Source organism: Lactuca serriola, chromosome 3 (assembly GCF_051521515.1).
Source record: "Lactuca serriola cultivar US96UC23 chromosome 3, Lser_US96UC23_V15, whole genome shotgun sequence".
NCBI lineage: Eukaryota > Viridiplantae > Streptophyta > Magnoliopsida > Asterales > Asteraceae > Lactuca > Lactuca serriola.
Genome location: NC_136410.1, coordinates 33650191 through 33669082, shown reverse-complemented (window position 1 = coordinate 33669082; position 18892 = coordinate 33650191). Strand labels below are relative to the sequence as shown.

At 41.0% G+C, this 18892-nt stretch overlaps 1 long non-coding RNA gene and 1 pseudogene across 1 annotated transcript; one reads left to right on the top strand and one right to left on the bottom strand.

Moving 5' to 3' along the window:
* Positions 1-15961: 15961 nt before the first annotated feature.
* On the bottom strand, positions 15962-17633 carry LOC145094332 (pentatricopeptide repeat-containing protein At1g09220, mitochondrial pseudogene; annotated as a pseudogene).
* A 242-nt stretch (positions 17634-17875) lies between these two features.
* Positions 17876-18551, top strand: LOC145094331 (uncharacterized). Its single transcript, XR_013703294.1, has 3 exons — positions 17876-17970; positions 18116-18174; positions 18296-18551. It is a non-coding gene; the product is annotated as an uncharacterized LOC145094331 (long non-coding RNA).
* The last annotated feature ends 341 nt before the right edge of the window (positions 18552-18892 follow it).

The window sequence follows — 18892 nt, the reverse complement described above, 5'->3', positions numbered from 1 at the left end:
TTTGCAATGTGGATTTTGCGAATTCCAAAACTGCTTTCTGAATGATCTCTATTTCACAAAATATTATGCCACTGAAAAAATTATAAATTTTATTATTTTTTGTGGTGGTAAAACAATTTTACAATTCAGAAAACCCATATTGTAATATGGGTGGTTATTTTTGTGCATAGATCGTATATTATTTACAAAGGCCCAAAATTAAACATAATAAAATCTTAATAAAATGCAAAGAACATTATAAAAAGACCCAATATCGTTTATTATTTACAAAACCTCAAAGTTAAACATAATAAAATCTCAATAAAATGCAAATAACATTATAAAAAGATCCAATAAAAGATGGGTTATATAACAAATTTTCATTCCATTCCAAAACTAAACGAAAAAAGCACCTCTGCGTACGGAATGGAAATTAACAAAATGGAAAGAATGTGATTCCTGTCAGGCAAACCAAACAGTTTGTTATTATTTTGTTCATTCCAGTGGAATCAACCATTCCATTCCGTCTCTGTTTCTATCATTACCCAACATTACCTAATAGTATCGGAATAGAGGTGTGCGGAGGTCGCCGGTGAGTAGGGGTGTCAAAAGAAACCCGAACCCGATTAACCCGAACCGACCCTAACCCGAATAAGGTAATTAGGGCTGGGTTCAGTAGGGTTAGAATTCCAAATCGGGTTATTCGGGTTAACCCGATAAACCCGATTTGTAGTTAGGGTCGGGTTTAGGGTTGATTTTTACTAAAAAATCGGGTTTCGGGTTAACCCGAATAACCCGGTTAGGAATTCACAACCTTTACATATTCCACCACTCTCTACTTGAACAGTACAAAAGACTACAAACCCTTTGAAAATGTAAATTTTTGTGACTCTAGAAGCATACGAGGGTCAAGTAACTCCCATTGGCGAAGTTGAAGTCCAAAAAGATATAAAATCTCAAAAGTACTAGAGCGGCTGAGAAAGTAAAGATTTTTTGATAGTTATTTCTACTTTAAACTAACTATAAGCATGAATAAACTACATGGTGTTGATCGTTAACTAGAGATTGAAAGTTCATCTATTTAATATTTATAATGGAAGAACTCTTTTAGCTATTGTGGTATACATGATTTCTCATATGTTGTAATAACCATGAGGTCCATGATCTTTTATTTTTAATTTATTTCAGTTAGTATGCATTCTTGATGTTAAGAAAAGAGTAAAAAAATGGTTTGAGTTTATATCATATTGCACTATTGAAAAAACATATATATTATGTTTAAATTAAGTGTTTAGTTTATTAACCCGACCCTATTAACCCGACCCTATTAACCCAAAACCTGATTAACCCGAACCTGCCCAACCCATACCTTAATAGGGTCGGGTGTCGGGTTAAATTATTTTTTATGAAAACCCGACTAACCTGACCCGATTAACAGCCCTACTGGTGGGAAGAGGTGAGTGGAGATGAGCAGATGTAGCGAACCTTGTAGAGATCATCTTTTTTAAAAAAACCCTAGATCTCCTGCGACTTTGTTATAAGATAAATAGCCATCGCATTCATTTTTAAGAATTATAAAGCGACATGCCTGCACGACACACTTTTTTTAATGGGCGCCCTCCGTGTTTTTTTAAGAATTATAAAGCGACATGCCTGCACGACACACTTTTTTTAATGGGTGCCCTCCGTGTTTTTTTTCTTTCTGATACTAATTTTAGGTCACGCAAAAATACTTGTCCTAAATCCTTCACATTTTTTGGGAGATGACATTATTTTTAGGGCACGCACTTTTGCATATCGTAAATCACCGCGTCTCATGGTTTGCGTGTCATTAAAGGCCTATATTCTAGTAGTGATTGTAGTTTGAGACTTTACGTCCATGCATGGCATCAAGGGGCTAAATTTCTAAAACGAGGATTATTTAAGGGACCTAGGGCATGGGGCTTGATAAAGTTTGAGGCTTTAGGCCCAAGGAGCCACAAAACCTCCAGATCAGAAGTGGCAACTTCAAATGATGCATCATTCCCGAAATAACTCCAATATGAGTCAAGAATGCCAATCTACTTTCATGGGAGAAGATCTAAGTGATAGAAGGCAAAGGTATAGACTTTTTACCTCCAAATTGTTGCTATAACAGTGTAAATGTTGGATCTACAACCCCTTCCTTTAGCTATACACCAACCACTTCAAGCTTCTTCAAGAATGCACCAAACAAACATTCCTTAGGCTCACACACTGTCAAGATGGAAGATTAGGAAAGGTTTAAGGTTTCTATGGACTGAGGTGATAACGAGGGAGGCTGTAAATGAGTCATAAGGTCTTTAAATAGGGTGTAACACCCTGAAAATTAGGGTTTCATTTCCAGCCGTCAACTCCTCGATTTTTGCCTCCACAACTCGAAGAGTAGAGAGCTTCCTACACGTTGAGTTGAAGCCATCAACTCGACGAGTTCCAAAAAAAAATTGTCTTTCAAGCCATAAATCTTGTACCTGAGAATCGGGATGGTACATCATGGAATATGTAGGTGTTTATTTAGGAATCGTAGCCGAGACGGATTTCGAGGATGGGATCTAATTTAAGTGGGGGAGAATTATAACATCTTGTTCCTGCCATTTATGGGTCTTAGGCTGGAATTCAATTGTGTAAGGCTTTGGGCCTTAAGGAGGAAAATTTTAGTCCTTGTAGAAGGAGGTAATGTTGGTCATCCGTGAATTGTGTTTTAGGTTGAAGGTTAGAATGGGAAAAGTCATATGTTGTGTTCTTGCATGATATTTATATAATATTGTAGATATCTTCAATACCTTTCGTGCATATAAAAACATCGAAAATAGAGTTTGAACGAAGAAGTTACGACCGTTAGAAGTTATGACGATTTTTGGGTCAGCCGCGTATGTTGGGAGTAAACTGAATACGTTTGGCGTACTGAGTACGCTGGGCGTACGCGATCAGTGCCTAACCCTATTTGTTTGGTTTGATCCCTATTTAAGCTCCTTAACTTCCCCAAACCCACCCCGTTCTTAGCCTCCACCTCTCCGACACACTCTCTTGAAACCCTAACCCTCGACTGAGCCTTGTGAGCAAAAAGAAAGTGTTTTAAGTGCTTTGGAGTGTTCTTGGTGCACCTTGGAGAAGAAGGAACTCATTGAAGAAGTGTTCGTTGTATTGAAGTTTGTAGATCCAGACTGTGTTCAACTTGATCTTTCTTCTAGAGGAATAAAGTTTGAATCGTGATGATGAAATTGTTAGATCTAACTAGTTTTGGGTGTTATGAGCTTTGGTTCAGTTTAAGTTCATAAAGTTTAGATCTTGAAAGTTTGTGACCTTGTTATGGATAAAGTTGGAAACGTTATCTATCTAAACATCATTTTGATTCAGATCTGAAGGTTGGAGACTTGTACTTAACGGATTAAGTTGAAAAAGATGCATTTTTGGGTCCTTTTGAGACTTAAAGACTATATCTTTTTTGTTGGGACCATTCTAATGGATAAAGTTTGAAATTTTATCCATTATGGAGTTATTATGAACCATAAAAATGTGATCTTGTCTCTTCTATCCCTTCCATACAAGAGTTGCGATGTCTTATTGGGTTAAGAACTTAGGGTTTTGGACATTAACCACCTTGTAGCCATGTAAAGTAATAAACTTGGAAACTGTATGATTTAGGACATCATTTTGGGCTTGGATATGAGTTTTGGAAGTAAGGGATTAATGGAATAAGCTTTTAATGGAGTTTTGGGACACGACTGCATACATTGGGCGTACCTGGTGGTACGCTGCACATACGTGGTCAGTGCCCCGCTTTTGGTCAACATCAGAGTACGTGTAACGCCTGGTTTCTGGTATGTATTTTAACCTTCAAATTATTGGAATTTATAGACAAACTTGACGAGTTGGATGCCCCAAACTCGTTGTGTTAGTATCGTGTTGGGTCGCGTGATTAAGTGACCAACTCGACGAGTTGGTGGCAAGGAATGAAACCCTAATTTCGGGTTTTTGCACCCTATTTAAGCACCTTAACCCCATGTGTTGGCCTCATTTTCCAGCCTTCATTGTCCCTTAACCTAATCTGGAAACCCTAGGGCATTTTGAGCGCATTTTGGTGTGTTTGAAGCTCTTGGAAGGAAGAGGAGCTTGGTGTAAGTTGGTGATTCAAGAAGGAGCTTCAAGATCTCGATTCCTTGCTCCATTTCCAACACATTTCAGGTAAAAAGTCTCAATCTTGTTTAGTTTATACTTAGATCTCCTTCTCAGGGTTATTTTGCATGTTTTAGTTATGATGGAGTGTGTGATTGGAGTTGGACGTCCCATTGAAGCAAATCCCTTCAGATCTAGGGTTCTAAGGAGCTCTTGTGGCATAAATGTGCCAACTTTATGGTCTTAAGGGCTCCATGCATGCATTAAGCCCTTATTATGGTCTCTTTTAAGCTTTTGATCTTCCTCTAGCCTTGCATGTGGGTAAAGTTAGAAACTTTACGTAACCTTTCAGCCTTAAAGGTCCAGATCTTCATCCATGAGCTTTATCTTAAAGATTTGGTGATTTTTGATTAAGCCCTTAGCCTCTTAAGATTAGGGTTTGAGTTTAAACCCATTAGGATGGTTTTTAAGGGTAAAGTTGGAAACTTTACCCTTCTAGACATAATTTCAATTGAGATTTGATTGGGAGAGCTTTAGCTTCGAAGAGGGCGACTTAACAGATTAAGAAGTGTGTTTCCTGAAGAGCTCGACGAGTTCATGGGTGAACTCGGCGAGTTGGATCGACTTTTCCCGATTTTGCTGATTAAAGGGGAAACTCGACGAGTTCAAGATAAACGCGACGAGTTGAATTAGCTTTTCGCGATCCTGGTGACTAACAAGGAAACTCGGCGAGTTGAGTCAACTCGGAACGTTGACCTTGACTTTGACCTTGAATTTGACCAAGTTTGACCTATAAGAGTTTCTGAGCATCATGTGCTGAACTTAAGGAAATATTTTATGTTTAGGGGTTGAGTTGGGTTGATATTCAGAGCTAGGACCCGTTCAGCTACTTTCCTGTATTCGAGGTGAGTTACCTTCCCTGTATCAGTGGGTTGAAGGCACTAATGTTGACCCACTAGTTGCTGTTTATAGTAAAGGTAATTGTCTGCATGATGATTATCTGTTATGCCACTATCTGTTATGATTTACATGCTAGTCTGTTATGATATTATGTGATAGTGGTAGGCCGTGAAATAGACCCCATAACCGGGTGAAATAAATCGGAGGGTAGGTTTGGCACCCATATATGTCTGACAGGGTAGGTCGGGCACCCAAATATGCCTGATAGGGTAGGTCGGGAACCCAGATAAGCCTGGCAGTATATTTGTATGTGGTATGTTGGGGGAACTCACTAAGCTTTGTGCTTACAATTTTATTTTGTGTTTCAGGTACTTCTTCAAGAGGAAAGGGGCTGGTATGATCGCAACACATCACACTATGATTTTCCACACTATGAGATCTTTAGGAATTGTACTCTGATGATATCTTTTCATGACATGTTTGAATTTCAGATATATTGGTTTTGATTATAAAATAGGTTGACATTGTTGATGCTTTCAGATCACTAGTCTTTATAATTACTTAAGTAAAAATGTAATTTTTTGGTTCTAAATTTTGGGATGTTACAAGTTGGTATCAGAGCCTTGGTTTGAGGGATTCGGGCACACTCTCGGGTGTGTTTGGACTCAAATCGAGGATTTGTGAGGTTTTTACAAGAAATTATTATTTTTAATTAAGGGTTCCAATAAAGAACAAGGGGTGTGATGCGTGCAATCGGCCGAGCTCAAGTAAGTTTTCTCCAAGATACCCATACATGTTATTTGTTATGATTTGGTGTATGAATAAGTGAATCATATGCTAGATAGGACTAAGGATCTGCTCAGTTCTTTTGCATGACAGAATGCTAGGAGAGATGCCTTGTGTGCCAATTGTGTGAGCTTGTAGACTTACATGCTAGTTATGATTTGTTAGTGATATGATGGTCTGTCTGGATTATGTTATTTCTTGTTACCCAAAGCCCGAATGCTGCTTACTTTGTACTGCTAGGAGTTCTAGCTAACTTCAGTTAACTAGTATGCGAATACGCCAAGTTACCTGTTATGTGAACCAAATAATTTTAGAAGGCTAGGTTTGGCTCTATAACGCAACTATTGTTTGAGTCCAACTGTTGTAGGGTATGACCTCTCATTGAAAGAACTATCTGGTTTGATTAACATGTAACTGTATTCGTGAGCTAGTTAGAAGGAGTTAGCGAGAGGTCCTTTGGCAGCTGATGGCTATAATTGGTGAGAGTTGTGTCCTAGGAAAGATATTAGTGATAGGAGTTTTATCTGATTGGGAATTATATGTGTGGATAGGAAACGACTTGGGTGATTCAAAGCGAACCATGAGGAAGGTACGGTTAGATGTGGAAGGTACTATGGGCTCGTACTACTGAAAGTTGAGGATCCATCTTGAATCTTGGAGAGCTGCAGGGAATCGGGGGTGGTAGAGTGATGAGATTTCTTGATGATATGTATGACCCTGATGATTGTGTGGTTTGTTTCAGAATGGTGATGACGTGTCAAGGAGCAGGAGGTTCAGGATTTGGGTCTGGTTTGGGTACAGGTTCCGAACCAATTGATGATGGATTTCGCGAGTTCATTGCATCCGAGATTACGAGAGACATCCTGACGCGACCCCGGTGATTTTCGGGTAGATCAAGGAAGGTATCATTAAGCTGATGGAGGACCACCTTTAGGCATTAAGAGTGACATGGCACCTGGCCAATCTGGGACTCACACACTTTCTTTCAAGTATTTTAGGGGATGTGGGCGCCAGACTTCTGTGGGGTGAAAGACCCCATTGTAGCTAGAAGATGGATTGCAGACATTGAGTCTGCACATACGGCGAGCTTCTGCCCTGAGGGGTCGAAGGTCAGGTTTGCTGCTGGTTGTTTGAAGGAGCGAGCTAGAGACTGGTGGGAGGAGGTTGACTATGCTTTCGGAGCCCCAACTATTGAGGCCATAACCTGGCCAGACTTCGTGGCCAGGTCTCGAGCGGAGTTTGCGCTAACTATGGAGGTTCAATAGCTGGCTAGGGAGTTTTTAGACATGAGACAGACTATGGAGACGGTGGCGGAGATTACCGCCAAGTTCAGGGAGAGAGCCTTGTTGGTATGGTGAAGGCCTTGGACGAAATCTCTATAGGACCTCCTATAGATTTCGTCCACTCCTCCTAAAGGAGTCCATTAGTCCAACATTGCAATTATCAATGATTTGCAATTCCAGTCCCCATTAATTAATCAGTTCCTTTAATTCGTCAAGTCAGTTTGGGGGGGGGGGGTGTGGACACACTTGCGCGAATTCGGGTAACGGCTACAAGGGAGAAAGAAAAAGGAAATTGTACCCGACCAGGGATGGACGTAAACTCGTAAGCTACCGAGGGTAGGGATAATCTTCCAGGTCTTATTGTGAAAGAAAAAAGCCGCCCCGCCATAGCAGGCAGGTTACTTCCTTTGTCGTCGTCGAGGAGCTCTTGGCGAGGAGACCTTAGGATAAGTTGCTAAAACAAACGGGGGGGGGGGGGGGGGGAGGATCGACCCGTTCAGTAGAATTCCGAAGAAAGACTGTTGGCAGCAGGTGGATACATTTCTTTTGCCCCTTCAAAAAGAAAAAAAAGAAATGCGGGCAGGGTGGAGCTCAGCAGAGGGTTCGAGAATAGGGTAGGGTCCAGTTCTTAAGATGCAGATAATAAAAGTTCCGGCCAGGATGATTGGGAAAGATCAAACCAATTTGAACCGCTCACATCACAGTAGTAGTAGCGTAAAGGCCGTAAGTCGGGGGGCGGCCATAACATAAAGCTATTACTTTCACACCTCTCTCTCTCTCTCTCTCTCTCTCTCTCTCTCTTTATCTATAGATATCTAAAAAGAGAGAGATCCGCTGCGTGAGCAACCCGAGTGTGCGTTACATGTGCTCCACAGGCTGCACTCCTTCTTTCTTCGCCCTTTTTTCTTTTGATTTGGAAGACGGGCGTTGCGTTTGGTTCGAAAGGCATGGTTTTTAGTATGTCTCCAGATAGCCCCCCCCCCCCCCCCCCCCACTAGTTCGGCTAGCTAGTGAGTGGTTCTTTCGGGCGGGAAGCAGGCTGGACCCTATGGGCGGGCATCCCCCACAACGCAAGCAGCATTGTTCGCCACCACCCGAGAAGCAAAAGATTCTAGAGTCCAGGCTGAAAACAAAATTAATTCTAAATTGATTTCTGATTAATACTAATTAAATAATATGATCTCTGAATTAATATATTATTCTTATAATATATTAATAAATCATTTATCAACCTCTTTCTCCAAAAATCATCCTCTCAAGTTGCAATGGTGAAGGCAACCCAAAAAGACCATGCTACTATCAGATCAAGCACATACCATTATAGTTATGAGCTTAGACACTTAATCCAATAGATATATCCATCCGTTATGAAATATGTTATGGAAGAAAATCCTTATTTCTCATCTTCATTTGATGATGAAACCATTAATATTCATCTTTTGTCAGCATTACCTTGAACTAAACAAGCGTGATGAGAAATTCCGAAGAAGGTTCCGGATGAGCAAATATTTTTCCACTTCAGAAACGAGAACAATATTTTTAATATAATTATAATCAAAGAAGGGAAGGAGAATTTTCAAATTCGAAATCATAGAGGGTAGGGATGAGCATGGGACGGAACCGGTACCGACGCGTACCGTTACCGATTTCCTAAAAAACGAATTTGATCGATAGTAAATCCCGAGTACCGAACCGAGTTAACATCATCGATACTGGTACCAGGAATGGTATCGGTTTTCGATACTACTACCGGTACCGGTGGTACCGAATCCCAAATTTCATGTATTTGGAGTACCAAGTACCGTCCCATATCTTTAAATTCGGTACCGGTTCCGGTACGGTACCGGTACGGGATCGAGATTTTGGGACAAACTGCTTATCCCTAATAGAGGGCATAGTAGTGCTTGGGGTTGATGTCAACGATGGAGGTTGACATGCTGGTGGTGATGCCATATGCCTTTAGTGGAGCTTGAAGAAGAGGTGATCGATAACGGAGGTAGAGATCATTGTTGGTAACAGAGACAATGATCATTGTCGGTGGTGGTGGCAATAGATGCAATGATCAGATCCTGGTGTCGGGAGGAGTGAATGTATAGTGTTAGGAAGGAAAAATGATCATCATCGTCTTCCATCTTAGGGTTTTTGTTTATATAGCTTAAGGGCATTTAGGTGCTGTTTGTTTTTTTGAAGCAAAAATTCATGAAGTCTGCGGACCACCTCTGCAACACTCTGTAGTAGAAGAGGTGGACCAAACGGCTACAGACTGTAATAAGAAGCGTATTTGTTTTTTTTTTTTTTAACATCTGCATGTTGTTGCATATATTAAAAAATTAAAATAAACATATTTTATAAACCAAAAATAGTTTTTTGATACCAAAAATTTAATAATGTATGACATTTCAACAAGAATTTATGATATTTCACCAAAAATAATGATATTTCATAAAAAAATAAAGATATTTTAGCAAAAAATAATGATATTTCATCAAGAAATTATCATTATTCAATATAAAAAAATGAAAAAAAAATCAACAAGAATAAACAAAAAAAAAAAGAAAAAAAAATGTAAAATAAGATTTCAACAACATATAATCAAGATTTTAGCAAGAAAAAAGAAGAAGAATAGGTTGGAAGAGACAATACAAGTGCTACGCCAAACAGAACACGTGCAGATGTTTTTAACTCTGAAGACTTCTAAAAAACAAACAGCTGCGAGATTAAAAGTGTTGCGAGTGTGCTGCGCCGCACAGCAATAAAGAGGTCTGAAGAGGTTTTTTTGCAAAAAACAAACAACAACCTTAGTCTTTTCACAGCGCCAGTAATAGAGATTAATAACAAAACTGATAAGAACAGTTGCCCAGCTAGCCTAGCCCAATCTGAGCCCAACACAGTCTCCCTTAACAGGCCTCCGATTTGGAGGGTGTACCAAAGAAGGTTCCAGAAAAGTGACAAAGGATTGGCTGCAGCAGGTAGTGGTATCGAACACTGAAGAGAGAGAAATTGCTGATGTTATTTAATAGAGAAATCTCCCATATTTCCTTCTTTACGTCTTTTTATCTTTGAATAGAAGCTTTTTAGCTTGGCAGCAAACCTTCCATTGTTGGGATTGTTTGAGCTGATTTATCTTATTTGTAATCATTTAAGAAGGGAGTGAAGGTATTTTAGAATCAATTGTCTCTGTTTTCCTGTTCTATTATTCTCTGTTCTATCAATTGGTTCCATTGCCGGTTTCTTCCCACCATGGTCCCTCCAGCTCCAGATGCCTCCACCACGATCACCACCAGATTGCAAGCAAGAGATGATGCTCGAGAACAACAGCTAGCTTCTTACACAGAACAACTAACGCAACTTTCCACCCAGATAGATGGTATGAAGAAGACCATCGACGCTTTTCCTGCTACGCTAGACAGGATGTTTCAATCTCATCTGGGTCGACAACAAGCACCTTTTCCCTTCCCCTCTCAGCAATCTCACGGCACTCCAAATACTTATGGTATGGGCTCTACTGGCACTCCTCCACCACCGCCACCACCTCTGATACCTCCTATTCCCATAGTGGATGAAACCCTCTTCTCCCTCCCAAAAGTGAAGCTTCCTCTATTTGACGAGTCTTATACTCGTGGGTGGGTAACCAAAGCTGAGCTCTACTTCAAGGTCCATCACACACCCCCATCTCAAAAACTCTATCTTGCCCAAATGTGTATGGACGGTCAAGCACTCCACTGGTTCACCAACCTTCTCATCCGCCACCCCACAACCACCTGGGACCAATTCCGAACCAAGCTTCTCCATCGGTTCAGTGGAACCCGATTCCGCAATGCTCATGAAGCCTTAGGCTTATTATTCCAAGAAGGAGGAGTGGAAGAATACATTGCAGAATTCGAAGAACTTACAGCCTTAATTCCGAATCAATCCGAGGAGGAATCTATTGGCTGGTACCTACGTGGTCTAAAACCCGAAATCCGCAATTGGGTTCACACCCTCTACCCGCTTACTTGCGACCAAGCGATGGAATTCTCAAAAAATGTTGAAATGGCGACTGGAATGTACAATGGCAAACCGGCGAATAAGCAACGCTTTGTTACTTCCACCGTCACCCTACCTAACCTAAACTCCTCGCCCCGACCCACTTACTCACCCAGTCCGGTAAGCCCTTATAACCCCAAGCCCTTCTCTACTAATGGATCTACATTCCCACAGTTCTAAGACAAAGCCCCGTCCAACATTCGGAGCCCCACAACCCGAAGTCTATCCAAACAAGAATGGGACGATCGGCGTTGTAAGGGTCTGTGTTTCACATGTGGGTTGAAGTATACACCATAACACAAGTGTGCCGAAGGCAGCCTTCGTGTTCTCCTCCTTCCGGACGGCGACGAAGTCGATGAAACTTCCGCCGGTGAACCCCACGACGACTCTCCTCCAGACGATGTTGCACCTGATGGCGAGTGTTTATCTCTTGAGCCATGGTACTTGTCCCCCAATCTAAATCCTACCCTTTCCACAATCAAAATCACAGGTGAAATCAACAATCTCCCTGCCCTAATTTTGGTTGACAATGGTGCAACACACAATTTCATCTCCCGACGGCTAGCAATTACACTTGGCCTTACTATTCACTCTATCCCACGAGTCGCCATTAAACTGGGAGATGATCGAAAGGTCTGGATGACAGAGCAATGTCGGGACATCTCGATCAAATTGGGCTCTTTCTCGTGTGTCCTGGACGCTCTGGTTTATGAACTAGGGAGCCTAGATGTCATTCTGGGCATTGCATGGTTAAGAACACTCGGCGATGTGTTGTGCAACTGGCTCACACGGAGAATACAATTTTGGGATGGGTCAACTCTCATACAACTATAGGGACTCTCCCATACTGAATAGGGTCTTCCCTCCCTTCATGGCTGCCTAGACGATCAAATGGAACCCACTCCAGATTCCAGCCCCTTGGATTCGCTCTCAGAATCCCAACATACCCAGCTCAATTCCTTGTTGTCCTAGTTCACCAATTTATTTCAACCACCCAGAGGGCTACCCCCACCGCGATCCATTGAGCATTCCATCACTCTATTAGACGGCCAAGGCCCAGTTTGTGTCTGCCCCTATCGATACCCTCACATCCACAAAGACGAGATACAACGTCAGATTGAAGACATGCTGCAACAGGGTATCATCCGACCAAGCCAAAGCGCCTACTCCAGTCCCGTCATCTTGGTCAAGAAGAAAGACTCCACTTGGCGGCTATGCATCGACTATCGCACACTAAACCGGGTCACTGTTGCCGATAAATACTCGATCCCTGTCGTCGAAGAGCTATTAGACGAGCTCTATGGTAGTCGATTCTTTTCCAAAATTGACTTAAAATCTGGGTTTTATCAAGTCCGGGTCCGTGACACCGACATCGAGAAGACCGCCTTTCGCACTCACAACGGCCATTATGAATTCTTGGTTATGCCATTCGACCTAACCAACGCCCCGGCGACATTCCAAGCTCTTATGAACAACATTTTCCGACCCTTGTTACAAAAAGGAGTTCTCGTTTTCTTCGCCGACATTCTCGTCTACAGAAACACTTGGCCCAACCATATCGCCTTGCTCACTGAAGTGTTGTCCCTCTTACACACTCACCAAATGGTTGTAAAACAAAAAAGAGCAGCTTTGGGCGAAACTCTATCGATTACCTGGGACATGTTATCGACCACAGGGGCGTGTCAATGGACAAAACGAAAATTGAATCGGTTCTCAACTGGCCAACACCTAAAACAGTCAAGGCTGTTCGGGGATTTCTGGGGCTAATCGGTTATTACCGGAAATTCATTAACGGCTATGGCAAGATAGCTCATCCACTCACCAACCTCACCAAGAAAGACAATTTCACATGGGGACAACCAGCCCAAGAAGCATTTGACTCTCTCAAAAGAGCCATGACTACTGCTCCAGTCCTTGCATTACCAGATTTCTCCCGCCCTTTTGAGATCGAGTGTGACGCGTCGGGTCGAAGCCTAGGGGTCGTCCTTATGCAATCCCGACAGCCCATCGCTTACTTTAGCAAGGCTTTATCCGACAATAATATCCGGAAATCCGCGTATGACAAAGAGATTATGGCACTTGTTCTAGCCATCCAGCACTGGCGGCCCTACTTACTGGGACGACACTTCATAATTTCCGTAGATCAAAAGAGCTTGAAGTTCCTCCTTGATCAGCGCATCTCTACAACCGACCAACATAATTGGGTGGCAAAACTGTTGGGGTATCAGTTCTCAATTTAATACAAGCTGGGGAATGAAAATCGCGCAACCAATGCCCTCTCAAGGATCTCAGAAGGGGAATTCCACACAATTGTCTCATCACCACTATGGTTGGACGGTGACCGACTATTAGAAGGGGTAGCAACAGACCCACAACTCCAAAAGATCACTCAAGTCCTCGTACACGACCCCACCTCTAAACCAGGTTTTTCCTTGGTAAACGGCAGACTATTCCACAAAGGTCGCGTGGTCATTCCCTCCTCGTCCCCCTGGATACCCAAAATTTTTGAAGAATTCCACAACAACCCAACAGGTGGCCACTCAGGGTTTTTTTTGTACGTACCGCCACCTAGCTTCACAAGTTTACTGGCCCGACATGACGAAAACTATCAAACAATATGTGCGATCCTGCGATGCTTGCCAGAGGTACAAGGCTTCTACTCTGTCTCCTAACGGTCTCTTACAACCACTTCCGATTCCCGAACAAATATGGGACGACATATCCCTAGATTTCATTACAGGCCTGCCTAAATCGAAGGGGTATGAAATCATTCTAGTCGTGGTTGACCGACTATCCAAATACTGCCATTTCATCCCCCTAAAACACCCCCTTTCCGCTCGCACACTAGCTGAGGTGTTCTTACGTGAGATAATTCGATTGCATGGACTTGCAAAGTCGGTTCTTAGTGACCGAGACCCTTTATTCTTGAGCACATTCTGGAAGGAGGTCTTTTCCCTGCAAGGTAGTAAGCTCAAGTTCAGCTCCACGTACCACCCCGAGACTGATGGCCAAACCGAGGTGGTCAACCGGAGTCTCAAAATGTACCTTCGTTGCTTTGCCTCCGATCAACCTAAGACGTGGTCGTATTGGTTATCTTGGGCTGAATATTGGCACAATACCTCCTTCCACGTATCGACGAACACTACCCCGTTTCAGATTGTGTACGGTCGCCAACCCCCATCTATACTTCGTTTCGTCCCCGGCGAAGTACAATGCGAGGCTGTAGCGCGTGAATTACTTGACCGAGATGAAGCCTTGGCACAACTGAAATATCATCTTCTCCGTGCCCAAGAACGTATGAAGCGGTCAGCTGATAAACACCGACGAGATGAAGAGTTCTCGGTGGGAGATTGGGTATTCCTCAAGCTCCGGCCACACAGGCAACAATCTGTCATCCGAAGGATCAACCAGAAGTTGGCTGCTCGTTTCTACGGGCCATACTTGATCACTGCAAGAGTGGGACCTGTTGCTTATAAACTACAACTACCACCCGAGGCACACATACACCCTATTTTCCATGCTTCTCTCATAAAACGGGTTGTGGGTAACAAGACAGTGGAGGTCACCCTACCCAAAGGTCTGGAAGCAGACCCCAACGATATCACCCGACCTTTGAAATGTTTAGCCACTCGCACCATTAACAGGGACAACAATCAAGTGCTGCAATGGCTCATATAGTGGGAACACGGCTCCACTGATGATTCAACATGGGAAGATGCTTTCTCCATCCAGTCCCAATTTCCTGAATTTAGGCTTGAGGACAAGCCTCTGCTTCAAGGGGACGACATTGATAAGAACAATTGCCCAGCTAGCCTAGCCTAATCTGAGCCCAACACAATCTCCCTTAACAGGCACCCGATTTGGAGGGTGTACCAAAGAAGGTTCCAGAAAAGTGACAAAGGATTGGCTGCAGCAGGTAGTGGTATCGAACACTGAAGAGAGAGAAATTGCTGATGTTATTTAATAGAGAAATCTCCTATATTTCCTTCTTTACATCTTTTTATCTTTGAATATAAGCTTTTTAGCTTGGCAACAAACCTTCCATTGTTGGGATTGTTTGAGCTGATTTATCTTATTTGTAATCATTTAAGAAGGGAGTGAAGGTATTTTAGAATCAATTGTCTCTGTTTTCCTGTTCTATTATCCTCTGTTCTATCAAAAACCCTCCACATGGACCACCTATGAGAAAAAAAACCGATACTAGGACCAAAAGTGTGATTTTAGCCAAACCATAGGGACCAAAACTATATTTTACTAAAAAAATTAACAAGACCATCTTTCTATTTAACATAGACTCAGGACCGGTCGATTTTTATTTTTCTCGATATTTTGCGGTTATCAATACTTTATTTGTGGAAGATCATGGGTTAGAGACTTAAAGTAATAGAACCGAAATAGAAATTGATTTGCTATTTAGTATTGAGCACAAATCCACTTTTATATTTGTTTTTTTTTTTCCTATAAAAGCATCTCTTTCTTTCTTTCTTTATTTATTTATTTATTTATTTATTTATTTATTTTTTATTTTTCAATTTGGTCATTCCACTTCCTTGTAACTAAATTGGAGAAAAAGCTATTTGATGCTATTAGTTGTTCACTGACTTTTATTATATGGCTTAATGAGTTAATGATTATAGTTAGAGTTAGCTAAACACAACGGTTAAAAAAAAAAAGAAAAAAAAAAAAGTAAGTGTACAAATTGAAGAAAAGATATTAGCCGGTTAAAACAGGCTCACGTGCATCTCTAATTATAAGTGTACAAATAGTTATAGTTTGTCTAATCGTTGGGCGGCTTGGGCCAATTTTATATGGGCCCTTTTCTTGTTCCATGGTTCTTTTTTTGGGTTTGCTTATGTCCGCTGTAGCCTGTATGTATGATATAGGTTTGTCTTTATAAGTCTAGTTTATAATTAAGACAATTTATACTACTACACGTAATTTATTTTTTCTATTAACCGAGTATCTTTTTGTCATTTCAAAGCTTAGATGGAACTACGACCAGGTAGTTTACAAACACCCATTTGATCCATTTTTCTCCTAACCTTCTCTGAATCAACATAATCACCCACACTAGAGAAGATGTTTGACATAAGCACATAATCACTAGAGTAATCTCTCTCCTTTTCAAATATTCTCCTCGTGACTCTCTTCCCTGTCTCAACATTATTATAGGAGCTACATGCCCCAAGAAGCACCCTCCAAATCACATCATTATCCAAATCTTTAGGCACCTTCAAAGCCACTTTCTCTGCTTCTTCAATCCTCCCTGCTCTCGCCAACATGTCAACCAAGCACCCATAATGCTTTATATCAGGCACAATACCAGACTCATCCACCATTTTCTTGAAAAACACTAACCCTCCATGACTACAAGCACTTAGAATACTCAAGTATGTAACTCTATTAGGCTTCATCCCTATTTCCTCCATTCTTTTAAAACTATCCATAGCCTCCCTTGCCATTCCATGCATTGCGAATACAGAGATAATCGATGTCCACGACACTAAATTCCTCATCTCACTTGTTATGCCTTCAAAAACTCGCAAAGCACTCTCCACACTTCCACACCTTGAATACACATCAATTAAAGCATTCGTAACACGTATATCTATCATATAAAATCCGTTTTTTTCTCCATAAGCATGAACCGATTGACATAACTCCAAAGACCCAAGATTCCAAATCGCAGGGTAAACCGCTAAAATGGTGATCTCAGTTGGCTTTGTATTATCGTTAAGTGAAAGCATGTGTCTAAACAATGAAATTGCTTCCTTGGGTTGATTTGCTCGTGTATACCCGTCTATCATACCACTCCAAGAAACAACATTCTTAATAGGCATTATATCAAAGAAAGATCGCGCTAGCACAATTTCACCGAGTTTTGCTAAACCTGTTACTAAAAGGTTCCATGTGACTAGATTTCTTTCAGGCATTTCATCGAACACTTTGCGACATTCGAGTAAATGCCCACATACGACATACATGTTGACTAAAGCGGTTTGGACGTAAACATGACTCTCAAACCCGAATTTGAATGTGAGAGAATGGAGTTGTGAACCCGACATGGGTAGATGTGAATTAGCACAGGATTTTATCAAGAAAGCATATGTGAAACTATCGCCATAAAACAAGGTGGTGGGGTGGAGATGGTGCTTATAGAGCAAAAAAGCTTCATCGGGGGAATTCCCAAGTGAGTAATGGTGGAGGATGGTGGTCCAGAGACTGATTGGTGGTGGTGGTGTTTGAATTATGGCGGCAGTAGTGACCAAGTGAGCGTGGATTTGTTGAATCGATCGGCGGTTGCAGTGATGCTTGCGTAGTAACGATAACAGGTTGTAGTGGTCTTTCCTCATTAGTTTGGTGATTCTGATGGATTTAGCCAATGAACTATCACCAAAGAGCATTTGTTTAAAGGCTAAATCAATAAAATTTGACATTACATTTTACTTTTCTGTATTTTGCCAGTAACTAGTAACTGGGAAATTTGTTTATTTAAAAGGTTAAAAAAAATATAATGGTTTAATCGTTAAATCGATATGATGGTGAAAGTACAATGGCTGCTGTCAACTTGAAAGGCTATATCAGTGGATGAAAACATGTCTTTTATTTTATCAAGGGTATTTAGGTAATTATACGTGCTGTCAACTTGAAAGGCTGGACGAAAACATGTCTTTTATTTTATCAAGGGTATTTAGGTAATTTCATTTTTTAATTTTTTTTCACAGTTTTGATGTAAAAACCCGGAAGGACTAGACCGTTCAAAACCAGGGTAACATTCTCTTCTATTTCTGGAAAGAAGTTCTATCATACCGTCTTCCCAATTTAGCTTCAATGGCTGCATCTTGTTCAATTCAGAGCAAATGTAGAGTTTTTATACTTAATTCAGTAATTAGGGATCGCATTTTACCTACATATGTCTAAATTCAAGCATTTTTGGGTAAATTCTTCTTTGGATTAACATATCGACTCAGGATCTGCTGTTTTCTTCTCTCCTTGCGATTTTGCAGATTATGCAGTACCACTACACCTAATTTCGACCTCAGGCGGATCAAATTTATTCGTTCCTGTAAGCTAATTCTCCATCTCTTCTTTGTTTTGCTGGGCAGCAAATGCTCTCTGTATATATGTTGGTTTAATTGTGCTTTGATCGTTTCCCTTTTTCATGTTGAGTAAATTTCCAAATGCAGATTTCTCTTCGTTTATGCGTGTTCATATATACTAGAATGGATCCATTAGTCCATTTCGTTACTAAAATTTGTCAAATATAATTGACTAGGTGAGAGCCTTAAGGGAACATGAAACTGTTAGGTTAATTCGTCGCTTGTGGAAATCATGGCTTTGTGTAATGGAACCACTTTGAAATTTGTTTTTTTTTTCATATAGATCAATCAAATACTGTATGAGATTCATAATTTAAATGTACATAACATACTTGAAGTTCAAGTTCACTTCATTAGCATATATTAGCTTCTTACATGTTTCTGAGAAGTTTCCTCGTGTTCTATGCCCGTTTCAATTTAGTGATCAATGTGAAGAACTTTTATGAGATCTTTACTTTTGAAAGTTGAAACACTCGTGCTTTCTCTCTTCTGTTTCAGAGATCAACTTGGCAGACCCCGTGTATGTAAACCTTCCTTTCCCCCTTCTTTTTACTTTTAATTATTACTCCCTCCATCCTATGGAATTTCAGAACTTGGAAGTTAAATGTCTAAAATACCTTTCAATAACTACAAATAGGGACACTCTTGTAGACTAAAAATCCATACCCTTCAGGGTCAAACATG